This window comes from Anomaloglossus baeobatrachus, chromosome 8, assembly GCF_048569485.1.
Source record: "Anomaloglossus baeobatrachus isolate aAnoBae1 chromosome 8, aAnoBae1.hap1, whole genome shotgun sequence".
In the NCBI taxonomy this organism is placed as follows: domain Eukaryota; kingdom Metazoa; phylum Chordata; class Amphibia; order Anura; family Aromobatidae; genus Anomaloglossus; species Anomaloglossus baeobatrachus.
Genome location: NC_134360.1, coordinates 153,895,480 through 153,908,276, shown reverse-complemented (window position 1 = coordinate 153,908,276; position 12,797 = coordinate 153,895,480).

Below are 12,797 nucleotides of genomic sequence, written 5' to 3'. Positions count from 1 at the left end.
TTAGAAAACACAACCAAAAGTCCGCATGAGGTCACTCGTATACACAGCCAAGATAATGTACACAGCTGGAAGCTGCAGCTTGTAGCTGACTGCTTTATCTGAGCTGGAAATCAAAATATGGAAAACCCTGTGCCATTTTTTTTAATTATTTATTTATTTACACCACAAAACCAATTACAGATGCCGGTATGCGTGCAGTCTGACTGCAACCAATCAGAGACACTGTTACAGAGGGTGGGCAGGGGAAGCAGTGAATATGCATGAGAGCTAATGAGTGGACCCAGAAGCAGTGTGATAGCCATGTGAGAGACTCAGTAAGTATAATTATCCTGTTTTGCAGGCCTCTAGCCATTTTACAACCACACAAGTTCAGGTCCTCATAGCCTTACATGGGGTTCGGCGTCTGGACTTTTTTTTTTTTTTTAAGTCCGACCGGTCCTGCTGAACCCAGTACAGGTGCAGGCTTACTCATCTCTATTTATCGGAAGATATAATGTCAACCGCCTTTTAAACTCACAGATTCCAAACACTTTAATATAATTGTTATTCCTTCTTCTATGTGAATGGCTTGAGTATTTTTTATTACTTAAAAATGCATTTTTGCTGGAGAACACATTTATCTCTAACATGTAATTATGGAAATTTTCAGAAACATTTGTCATATTTACTTCTCACCTAGATTTAATTCCCAGCCAGGATTATATACTATATTTGGATGTTTGGCAGACACTCTTAATATGTGCAATTTCATCTATAGATCTCTGCAGGTCATAAAATTTTGTATAAGCATTTTAATTTACTTCTACATGTGTAATTTCAACAGTCCGTACAATTCACTATTTAAAAATCTTAGTTTACACAACTGTATCTGAACATTGTGCTGATTTATACAACTTGCATTTAATCTTTCAAGGCAATTTCCAAAAAAACAGATGCTTCCTGGATTTGATGTTAGAGGAAATGCTGAAAAATGTTGGGGGATTTCCAAATCTTGATTTCAAAATAACTAAATACAGAATTTCCTTACACATAGCAGGATTGTAAGAAAATGTTTTATACTAAGGCACTGAAATTTACTGTTAAAATAATACTCCATATGATGTAGTTTGGAAAAATATGCTAGAATTTAGTTAGGCGAAAATGTGCAGTACAAGTATATTCACTGTATATACAGTCATGGCAAAAAGTGTTGGCACCCTTGAAATTGTTCCAGAAAATGATGTTGGAGGAAGGATAGTTTGGGATTATAGCACGCATATAGGCATTAAAATGCTCAAGGCATGCTGTGAGGGATGGGGAGTTAGATGTGCTGCTGATCGTGCACGCAGAGGCCTAGACCACAAGCAAGGTTAAACTGTGCCTGCTGTGGGAGTACAACCAAATTGCTCATCCACGAGACCTATCTTCCTGTCCCACTTTGCAGGAGGAGAGGAGACACCACTCTTTAAGCAAGAACAGTGTAAGTAGGTGGTTCGTTGGATGGCAGATAATGGTTCCAGTCTGTTTCTTAGCACAGCAACTTGTCCTCCACATGCTTCAGTCTCAAAAACCCCAAAAATTCAAAAATTGCTGTCACGGCCTGTAGTTCTGCCTGAAGCAAATACTGTTATTGTACCAACCTAGCATTCTGGTGTTTCATGCATATCTTACAGAACCTAGATAGTGGCCTGTTGCTACAAAAACACAGTGTCAGTGTTACAAGTTTTTAATTAATAGTCGGTGTCAGTGGCTCTACTTCTGCCTGAAGCCAAATACCGTCATAGCAGCAACCAGGCATCCTGGTGTTAGCTTCATATCTTACAGAACCTAGATAGTGGCCTGCTGCTACTAAAACACAGTCTGAGTACCAAAAACCAATACTAAAATAAAAGTGGTGTCAAACCCTATTTTCTTTTACGGCTGAAAGACATTCACAACATCTTTATTAACTCCTCAAAGTGCTACTTTGTCCAATAAAGGTATCTTGCGTTTTTTAGACTTACAGAAACAGCTATTGTGGGAAACTATTAACACAAGTTTACCAACCCGGCATCAGTGTTGTTCCACTGCCTGTACAAAAGGTCACGTTACAGTGTTCACCTTCAAATAATCAAACCCAAAAAATGGGAAAAAAAGGCGGTAAGGGCCGTGGATGAGGTGGTAGTGACAATGGGGGTCACCCAAGCAGTGTGACCAAGCCAAAGGAAAAAGTTCCTGCTTTCGCTACCTCTGCCTTCCTATCCTAATTTTCTGTTCCACATGGGAAACCACTCTTGCACCCTGAATAGTGCGAACAGGTAATGAGTTGGCTAGCAGAAAATGCCTCCAGTTACTTGTCGAGTAGCAAATCCCAAGGGTCCACACAGACAGACTTGAATAGCTCAGAGGCTGGGCCATCAAATCCTCAGCCTGGTCCTCCTTCCTCACAACATGAATATTCTAAGGAAACATATGACCCTAAAGCTGGTTAATCTGAGGAATTGTTTACGACACCCTTTGACTTTTCTTGTCTCTCACCGAGCAACACCACCAACGCAAATGAGGCCGTGGTGTGCAGTGATGCACAGATCTTTGAGCACCCAAGACCCGAAGAAAACCATGTTGTTGGCTGTGAAATTCTGGGCAAACAGGTGAAAGTGTTTGAGTATGATGAGACACAGTTGCCCTCAGGTCAGCCTAAAACATCCATTATTGAAGATGTTGACCTTCAGGAATGTGAAGACGGCCTAGCCGATGATAAGGTGACTGATCCAACATGGACGGGTGGCATGGATTGCGAGAGCAGCAGCGCAGAGGAGCATGTAGCCATAGTCCGCAAAAAGGCAGTAAGAGATAGGTTTTTTGACCACTACCAGAGGTCAACAAACTGTGCACATGACACCACCACCTGTGTCATCTCAGATTCTAAAGATCCGTGCTGTGATTGTGTGTGAGTTTTTTCCAAGAGTCCTTTGGACCAAATGGTTGCCATTTTCAAATCTGTCAGATCAAGCTTAGCAGAGGCAGAAATACTTCCAGCTTGGGCACCTCCAGCATGAGAAACCATATGCTAGCCAAGCACACCACTAGGTGGTTGACAGCTAAAGGTAAAAAACATGATTTCCAGACTCAAAACACTGCCACTTCCCCTGGGCTGCCTGCTTTCCAAACTCGTGTGCAAGAAGGTGCTGCTGAGGCCTCCTTCTCCCAACCTGATGTTGGCCACACTCAATCATTATCGATCACATCCGCTTCGGTGTCCCAGGGTTCCATTCAGTTATCCATACCACAGACCATTGAAAAGAAGTGAAAATACCCCGTTATGCACCCAAGGGCACAAACCATAACTGCACACATTGCACGATTGATAGCCCTTGAGATGTTGCCGTATCGGCTTGTGGGAACAGATGCTTTCCGCGACATTTTGGCGGTGGAAGAACATTGGTTCTCTGTGCCTAGCCGCCACTAATTTGCTTGTTGTGCCATCCCCGTGTGCTGCCCCCGCAATAGCTGACGGGCTGCTCGGATCTGGATCCACAGTGGCTCAAGGGGTCTCCGGACCCGAGGCGGGGTCGCGCGGCCTCTTGAAAATAAAAAAAAGGGGGTGAGAAAGGGTGGATTGGATAGTGTTCGTGACGCCACCCACGGGTTGTGGTAAAATGGGATACCACCGCTGCTGCGTTTAGGAGAGAGGGGAAGCGCCAGGGAGTGATGGGATGGCAGCTACTGATGTTAACCCCTCCGTGGGAAGGGGAAGGTGTCTCGGGGCTCGGTGATGGCAGGCTGGGGACCCGTTGGAAGCAAAGGGGAAAAAACGTACTCACACAGTCCAGAGATGCTGACACTGATGCCAGGTAAACCAAAGTCTTGAACGCCCTGCAACCTTAGTCCGAACACGTTGGGGCCGTGCCCTTTTGACATTGCTGGTTGGTCTGAAGCCTTGTCCCTTGGCACTGTGTTTACACTTGGTGGATCCTTTTCACCTAAAACTACTCGGGTCCCGTTCACCTGCATGGCTAGCAAAGTGAGCTTGCTCTTAGGGTTCACACTTGGGATTTTCTGGACGGTTTTGAGAAGTCCTATCCCTCTCATTGCGCTAGTACCACGATTTTGGAGAAGGTGGAGAGCGGTTCATAAAGATTCCGCCCTCGTCAGGTGAATTTCTGTGCTGCATAAAGCTACTTCCCAGCCTAGGGTCCGCGTAGCCCGTAGTGCCCTGGCCCATGCCCGGTTGTAGCACATGGCCCTCCGTGGCAGTACCGTGCCCCCTGTCACTACCCCCTGCGACCGGGGTACCAGCTCCTTCCAGGCCAGGCCAACGTCTGGCACCTGGGACGGGTACAGGAGCCCAGCTCCGCAGTGTGACCTTTCCTGTCACTGCTCACTGGCACTTTTCCACCACAACTGACACTTCTGGCCTTCCTTCTACCATCCCTCCATCTGGGTGGCCCTATTCCCCTCAGGCTGCCCAATGAGTGTCTGGTGGGTGTGGTGCAGAGTGTTCCTCAGGATTTGTGTATATCTGTTCTTAGCAACACCAAAGGGACTGGACCCACAACCAAGGAGGAGCGGGTACCATGCAGAAGGGCAGATTGCACGGCAACCTTGTGACGACCTGATAGGCCAGGGCGTCACACCAGCACTCCACAATCACGTGTCCATAAACATCAAACAGGCTCTCACCAATGCCATAACAGGAAAGGTCCACTTAACCACAGACACATGGACAAGCGGAAGTGGACGGGGATGCTACGGCTCACTGACGGCACACTGGGTGAACCTAGTGGTGCCTGGTACAGAGTCTGAGCCGACAACATCCCATATAATTCCCACACCCAAAATAGCGGGCCCCACTTCAATCACAGTTTCAGTTGCCTCCTACACAGCAACAGCTCCCTCCTTCTCCTACTCTTCATCTGGCTCCTGTACATCCTCCTCAAAATCCGCCGGTGTCCAACCGTTGAAAAGGTTCCCCAGCTGGGATCTTGGCAATACTGCCGCAGCTAAGTGGCAACACGCTCTACTAAAGCTCATCTGTATCGGTGACAAATCGCACACAGCACCTATGCTTTTGAAAGCAATAACTGAGCAGACAGATGAGTGGCTCCGTCCAGGGATCGTAGTGTACGATAATGGTCATAATCTGGTGGCGGCTTTAAAGCTTGGAAAGCTTGTACACATTCCTTGTATGGCCCACATTGTAAATTTAGTAGTTCAGCACTTTCTCAAAAAATACCCTGAGATACCAGACCTACTTACCAAGGTATGACATATTAGTGCCCATTTCCGCATGTCATCTCCCTCTTTTACTGGCCTAGCATTGCTGCAGCAGCGCTTACACTTGCCTTGTCACGGACTAATATGTGACCTCCCTACGAGATGGAATTCAACCTATCATATGTTGGCCAGGATCCATGAGCAGCAGAGGGCAGTATCCCAATTCCAGCTGGAACATGCCCGTCAGATGCAGCTTCTAGACATAAGTGTTGCAGAGCGGGTATGGATTGCAGACATTTGTCAGGTACTAGAGACTTTTGATTACTGTACCAACATTGTGAGCAGTGATGATGCACTTATCAGCATTACTATTCCACTGATTTGTTTATTGAAACCCTCTCTGGATGGTCTGACTGACCAAAGTGTTAATGCACCCTAGGTGTCTATGGATCCAGACTTCATAATGGTTGCTAGTAATCTGCAGAACCTCGGCCAACAGGCTCAGGCCACCTTTGGTGAGCATCATGAGGATGAAGAGGATGATGAAGAACAGGAATGCTTTGAAATTGTTAACCAATCGATTGACAACCCAAGCTTCAGGGCTATCCAGCATGGATGGCCTGAGGAGGAGAGACAGACTAAGGAGGAGAGGAGGTTTAGGGAGACAGAATGTATTCTTAGCAGTGACACACAAAGGTTTCCAGTTCGGAGTGTGGCACACATGGCACAGTTCATGTCATACTTTTTTTCTCAGGACTGTCGGCTAGTCCACATTTTGGCAGACAACAAATACTGGTTATGTAGCTTCCTTGACCCACGCTACAAAGTCAAATTTGCTTCACTTCTTCTCGAGGCAAATAAGGATTGTACTACGGAAACATTCAAGAGGGCTGTAGTGGACCAGTTGATGAAATGATTACCCTCAGATAATGCTGGCGTCAGAGGTAGCATGTGATCTCATGCAACAGGATTACAAGAGAGGGCTATGCATAGTAGGAGGAGCAACACAGGTGTAGGACTAATGTGCCAAAACTGGTCCATTTTCCACAAACCGTCAACTTCGAATCAGATACCGGTTGGGGCAACCATGACAAGGAGGAAACAGTTAAGTATGATGGTGAGGGACTATGCACGTGACCATATCAGTGTGCTTTCAGAGTCTACAGTTCTCTTTAACTATTGGGTTTCCAAGCTCAACACTTGGCCAGACCTCGCCTTATATGCTTTGGAAGTTCTAGCTTGCCCTGCTGAGAGTGTGTTGTCTGAGCGTGGTTTCAGCTCAGCGGGGTCAATAATGACAGATACTCGCACATGACTATCCACGAAAAGTGCAGACAGTTTGATCAAAATGAACCATAGATGGATTGCCCCAGAGTATCTCAGGCCGCCTATTAACAAGACCCAATAATAACTGTGGCCCCAAAATTTGTATTTCTTAAGTTCAAATAAGTTCCATTGTTTCTCATTCAAGACTATTTTGTCTTCTATGATCTAATGAGACCACATGACTAATCTAACTTGTTATGCTTCTGCTATTTAATTGTTCGGCCCAATCACCCAGGCCAATATTTTTCAAGCTTTTGTACATTATGCACTGGCACAACCACTTTCGAGGATAAACTGTCTATAACAATTGGTCAGGCAGTCTCTATTTGTGTTCTTTATTGATGCTCTTGTCCGTGCTTGTCGGTGGGTGGCTCGAGCACGTCGCTCTGAAGGGGAGTTTGCGCTCCATGTAGGGATTTCGGTGGGGAATGTTCACGGCCGAGGCCGTGGAATTTAAGTGTGTAAGTTTGTGATGCCACCCATGGGTTGTGGTGAATGTGGACACCACCGCTGTCATTGACTTGGCTCCTGGGGACGATGTTATGCAGCCTGGAGTTGAGCCCTCCATGGGCAGGGGGTGATGGTCCCGGGGCCCGGTGGTTGTGAGGTGCGGGCAAGATGGTGTGGTGCGGTGCGCGGCCCGAGGGCATTGTTGTGCTCACTTTGACAGATACACCGGCGTCTCTGGTAAACCAAAAAGGATGGTGGTCGGTGCCCGCAGCCGGCTGCGCTTTGCCCCTTTCTCAGGTTGGTGGTGCCCGCCTTTTTCTTGCACCTCTGTGGTAGAACTTGACTTCCTATGCTTCAGCAACGGTAGTCTGCTCCCCGGCTTGATGTGTGTCGGGGAACCCGTTTGGCTGCAGGCGCTGGCCCGTGGGATCTCTCTGCCTTTGCGGTGGCTTTCTATCCCCCTCGGTGGGCTGTTGCCATCTTTCGGGCCTTGGGACGGGAAAGGACCTAAGGTCCAGACTTCAATCAGTGAATTTGACGTGATCCAGTGGCTTCTGGACCTCATTCTGGGTCTGAGTACCCCTCCTGGTGCTCCGGTTTCCAGTTGGCTCCCCGGTTCGGTACCGGCGGGCCACTACCCTGTCCCGGTCCCTTACAGTTCCACCAGCCGTCTTCCCGGCTCCTGCAGGCGGCAACCACCGTCTGCCTCATTGCCACGGTTACACATGGCCGCCTGCGGAATCAGAATTTTTTTAAACTCTTTGGCATGTTATGAATTGTTGCAAATCCTCCCAATTTAAAAAAAAACAAACAAAACAGTTGGAAGTACCTTCTGATGCTGTGCTCCACGGTGTGTTACACATGGCCCCCTGCGGAATCAGAATTTTTTTTAACTTCTTGGCATGTTATGCACTGTTGCAAATCCTCCCCATTTTTTTTAAAAAAAAAGCAGTTGGAAGTACTTTTGATGCTGTGCTCCACGGTGTCTGAACCATTCCCCCTTGGGGAAACTGATTTTTTTTTTTAAATCCTCGGTGTTAGCTAGTGGAATAAAGCCTGAGTCCCAGAGTGAAACAACTGCCACTTCCACGGTGCTGCATGCTTCACAAACTGTGGTCTAGGAAGCAGACGATGATGCCTCATGCTCCCAAGCTGCTTTTGGCAGGTTGCAATCATCATCAACGACATCAGCTTTGATGTCCCAACGTGGCGTTCATTTGTCCATAAAACAGACATTATTGAATAATTATTATTATTATTATTTATTATTATAGTGCTATTAATTCCATGGCTCTTTAGAAGTGAAAAAGGGTATACATAATAACTAGTACAACAATCATTTACAGTACAAAACAGACTGGTACAGGAGGAGAGAGGACCCTGCCCGCGAGGACTCACAGTCTACAGGGAATGGGTGAGGGTACAATAGGTGAGGACAGAGCTGGTTGCGCAGTGGTGTACTGGACTGAGGGTTACTGTAGGTTGTAGGCTTGTCAGAAGTGGTGGGTCTCCAGGTTCCTCTTGAAGCTTTTCACGGTAAGAGAGAGCCTGATATGCTGGGGTAGAATGTTCCAGAGTATCAGGGAGGCAAGGGAGAAATCTTGTATGCGATTGTGGGAAGAGGAAATAAGAGAGGAGTAGAGAAGGTGATCTTGTGAGGATCTTAGGTTGCGTGCTGGTGGGTACCGGGAGACTAGGTCACAGACGTAGGGAGGAGACAGGTTGTGGATGGCCTTGTAGGTCATGGTTAATGTTTTGAACTGGAGTCTTTGGACAATGGGAAGCCAGTGAAGGGATTGGCAGAGTTGTGAGGCTGGGGAATAGCAAGGGAAGAGGTGGATTAAGCGGGCTGCAGAGTTCAGGATAGATTGGAGGGGTGCAAGGGTGTTGGAAGGGAGGCCAGAGAGCAGGAGGTTGCATTAGTCGAGGCGGGAGAGGATGAGGGCATGTACTAATGATTTTGCTGATTCTTGGTTAAGGAAGGCATGGAATCGGGAGATATTTTTGAGTTGTAGTCAGCATGAGGTGAAGAGGGTTTGGATGTGCGGCTTGAAGGATAGAGCAGAGTCGAGGGTTACTCCAAGGCAACGAGCTTGTGAGACTCAGGAGAGTGAGCAGCCATCAACTCTGATGGATAGGCTTGGTGGAGGAGTTGAATGAGGAGGAGGAAAGACAATGAATTCTTTTTTGTCCATGTTAAGCTTTAGGAATCGCGCAGAGAAGAAGGATGAAATAGCAGAGAGACATTGTGGGATTTTGGTTAGTAGGAAGGTGATGTCAGGTCCAGAGAGTTGGATGTGAGTATCATCGGAATAGAGATGATACTGAAAGCCATGGGACTCTATGAGCTGTCCCAGGCAGAAGGTGTAGATGGAGAACAGCAGGGGTCCAAGAACTGAAGCTTGGGGGACACCAACGGATAGAGGGTTGGATGAGGAGGTGGTGTGAGAGTGGGAGATGCTAAAAGTTTGGTCGATTAGGTATGAAGAGATCTGTGCCGCCCCTGCAGCGGATCGAATTGCTCGAGTCCGCGGGGTGACTTTTGGCTCGAGGGTCTCCGGACTCGGGGGATTGTGGCCACTTCGAAATGTAAAAGGGGGGAGTTATTTACAGGGGAGTTATAGTTTGTGACGCCACCCGTGGTGTATGGTAATGAAGGGACACCGCTGGTGCCAATGGGAGTACCCGGGGTGATGAAGTGGGGCAGCAAGGTGTCGTTGCCCTCCACGGGCAGGGGAAGGCCCCAGGACTCGGTGGAATGCCGTGGGATGCAGGGGTCACTCAGGTACTCACTCAGTCATTAAGCAGATGCTGACAACTGGGTAATAAAAGTCTCTGGGTATCACTGCCGCTTGAGGGGAGCTCGTCCGGGCCCCGTCCCCTACAGTGTTGCCTGGTGATCTGTGAGCTGCGCCGTGGCACAAAGTTTAACTTCAACGTAGTGGCCTAGTAGTCTGAAACTTTCCGGGCCCCGCTCCCCACTGTGGCTAAGTGGGGGAGCCTGCTCTCAGGGCTCACGCTTGGGATTTTCTTGGACTGCTTCTATGGAAGGCCCTAACCCCCTCGCTGCGCTAGTGCCACGATTCTGGACCGGGTGGAAACAGATCATAAAGACTCCATTCTCCTTAGGTTAATTGCCGGGTTGCCTGAAGCTTCTCCCTAACCTAGGGTCCATGTACCCCGTCGTGCCTTCGGTCCCGGACCGGTGACAGCGCCAGGCTGCTGACCATCCTCCTTGACAGGTCCAGGCACCTAGCCGCAATCCCCTGTGACCGGGGGTCCGACTCCTGTAGGTCCAGACTACTGTCTGCAACCTAGACAGCTTCTCCGGGGAGCCACCACTCCCAACCTCCTCTGAGCTCCTCACAGCTCGAGGGTTACTTCACTCCACTCCTCTCACTGACAAACAGTACTCAGACTCACTACACTCCTCACCTCTCCTCCCTGACCCCCCAGGTGGGCGACTCTATTCCGCTCAAGCCATCCACTGGTGTGCCTGATGGGTGTGGTGCAGTGTGTATCTAGGATTTGATTTGCTGTTGGGGGCAACACTGTAAGATAGGGACCCAGAACCTTGAGGGACTTGGAATACTGCACGGAAGGGCAGTTTGTGCAGTACTCTGTGATGACCTGATAGTCCAGGGACGTCACAGATCCAAGATAGGGCAAAGTCTGTTATGCCCAGAGAGGAGAGAATCTGTAATAGGAGGGAGTGGTCTACTGTGTCGAAGGCAGAGGACAGGTCCAGGAGGAGGAGGACAGAGTAGTGTCGCTTGTCTTTGGCAGTTAGTAGGTCATTGGTGACTTTAGTTAGGGCAGTTTTAGAAGAGTGATGCGGTCGGAAGCCAGATTGTAGCTAGTCAAAGAGGGAGCAGGAAGAGAGGTATGAGGATAGTTGAAGATGGATATGCTGTTTCAGTAGTTTTGAAGCATAGGGGAGAAGGGATATGGGGCAGAAGCTAGACACAGAGGATGGGTCAAGAGAGGGTTTTTAAGGATGGGTAATTTGAATAGAATTTGAATAGAGGGCCACTGGAGACGGTGGTGTTGGTGGAGGAGGAGGGCAAGGCCAACACCCAAATGGCCACATTGGCAATAGCACTGTAAAGTGTTATGGAGTACTTATTCAAACTTTCACAATAATGACATGGGGACGCAGAAAACTATAAATGACTGCCATCCCTCCCCAATGTATGTAACAGGGCCCACCTGAGGGCCCTAAGAAGTCTGAGATTTGAGGACAGCCAGTGGCCCTTTCTACATTTGAATAGCGGGCCACTGGAGCCAGTGGTGTTGGTGTAGGAGGAGGGCAAGGCCAACATCCCAAGGGGCACATTGTAGCTGACCTTTTAAAGTGCTGTCAAATGTGTCCCAAAAAAGGAGGTGCGACACAGACACCAATATAATTTATAAATTACAGCCCTTTCTAATCGAAAAAGGGAGAAAAATGTAAAAAATGAAACGTGTGAACATATGCTAAAGTATTTTTTTTTAGGTTGGGGCTTGATTTTACGCTTTATTAAAGTGATTAGGCACTAAAAACTGTTTCTTATTAATTTCCCCTCTTTTACTTTGGTTTGAGAGCTGTTTTGGCGACTACGTAAAAGTCGGGTGCTGCTCTGAGCACGTTATTCCAAGACACCAGATATGCAGTCAGGCACCTTCTACAGGCTGTGCCCATACTGTTTCAGCCTTTTCCCATCCATGTCAGCCTTTTCCTCAGTCACCACAGCTCACCGTTTGGTCCAACGTGAAATTATTCGGGTTTCCCATAGATTTACATTGCGTATCGAGTATTCGCGAATAGTCGAATAGCAACGACCTATTCGTCGGATTTTCACACAGTCGAATATTTTGGTATCGATCTTCCCTAACCTGCACGTATCGTTTTGCGCTCGCGGAAACGTCTATAAATCTGAATGGCTAAGGTCATAGAGACATGGAAACTCGAAGGGATAAGAAGTGCCACCATAACATCTTTCACAGTATCCGCAAGACCCTTCCGAAAAAGTTACAGTAAATAAACACACACACCCCAACAATCCTTTATTAGAAAAAAAAACACTAACAAATTGCCTTGTTCACCAATTTTATAAGCCCGAAAAAGCCCTCCATGTCCGGCGTAATCCAGGATGGTCCAGCATCGCTTCCAGCTGTGCTACATGAAGGTGACCAGAGCTGCAGAAGACACCGCCGCTCCTGTCAGCTCCACGCAGCTAATAAAGGGAATAACGTGGGGCTCCCCATCCTGAGAATACCAGCCTTCAGCTGTATGGCTTTATCTGGCTGGTATTAAAATTGTGGGGGACCGCGCGCCGTTTTTTTAAATTATTTATTTATTGTTTTTACTGCACAGTATAGACACGCCCACCGGCTGCTGTGATTGGGTGCAGTGAGACACCTGTCACTCAGCATGGGGGGCGTGTCTGACTGCAACCAATCACAGGCGTCTGTTGGTGGGTAAAGCAGGGAATACGAGATTGATTAATGAGCGGCCGGCATATTCAAAGTAATTGTTGCCGCGTATTCTCTGCACAGCTGTTCCTCGCCGCGCTGGTGATCGGGGAGCGGTATGAGCCGGGGGAAGAAAAAAACCGAGCGCCAATGAAAGTATGACTGAGAACAGCAGAAAAAAAGGTAAGTATACTGAATTTAATTAAAAAAAAAATAAAAATAAGATCGCTAGTGTAAAAACGCACACGCACGAAACGTGCTGAACACGGACATACTCCGTGTGCGGTCCGTGCAGGCACGGACCCATAGACTTTAGCGGGTCCGTGCCTGCGTGCTTCCAGCCAAAAACGGACATGTCGACACACGTTCCGTGTGATTTTACGTGTGTGTGC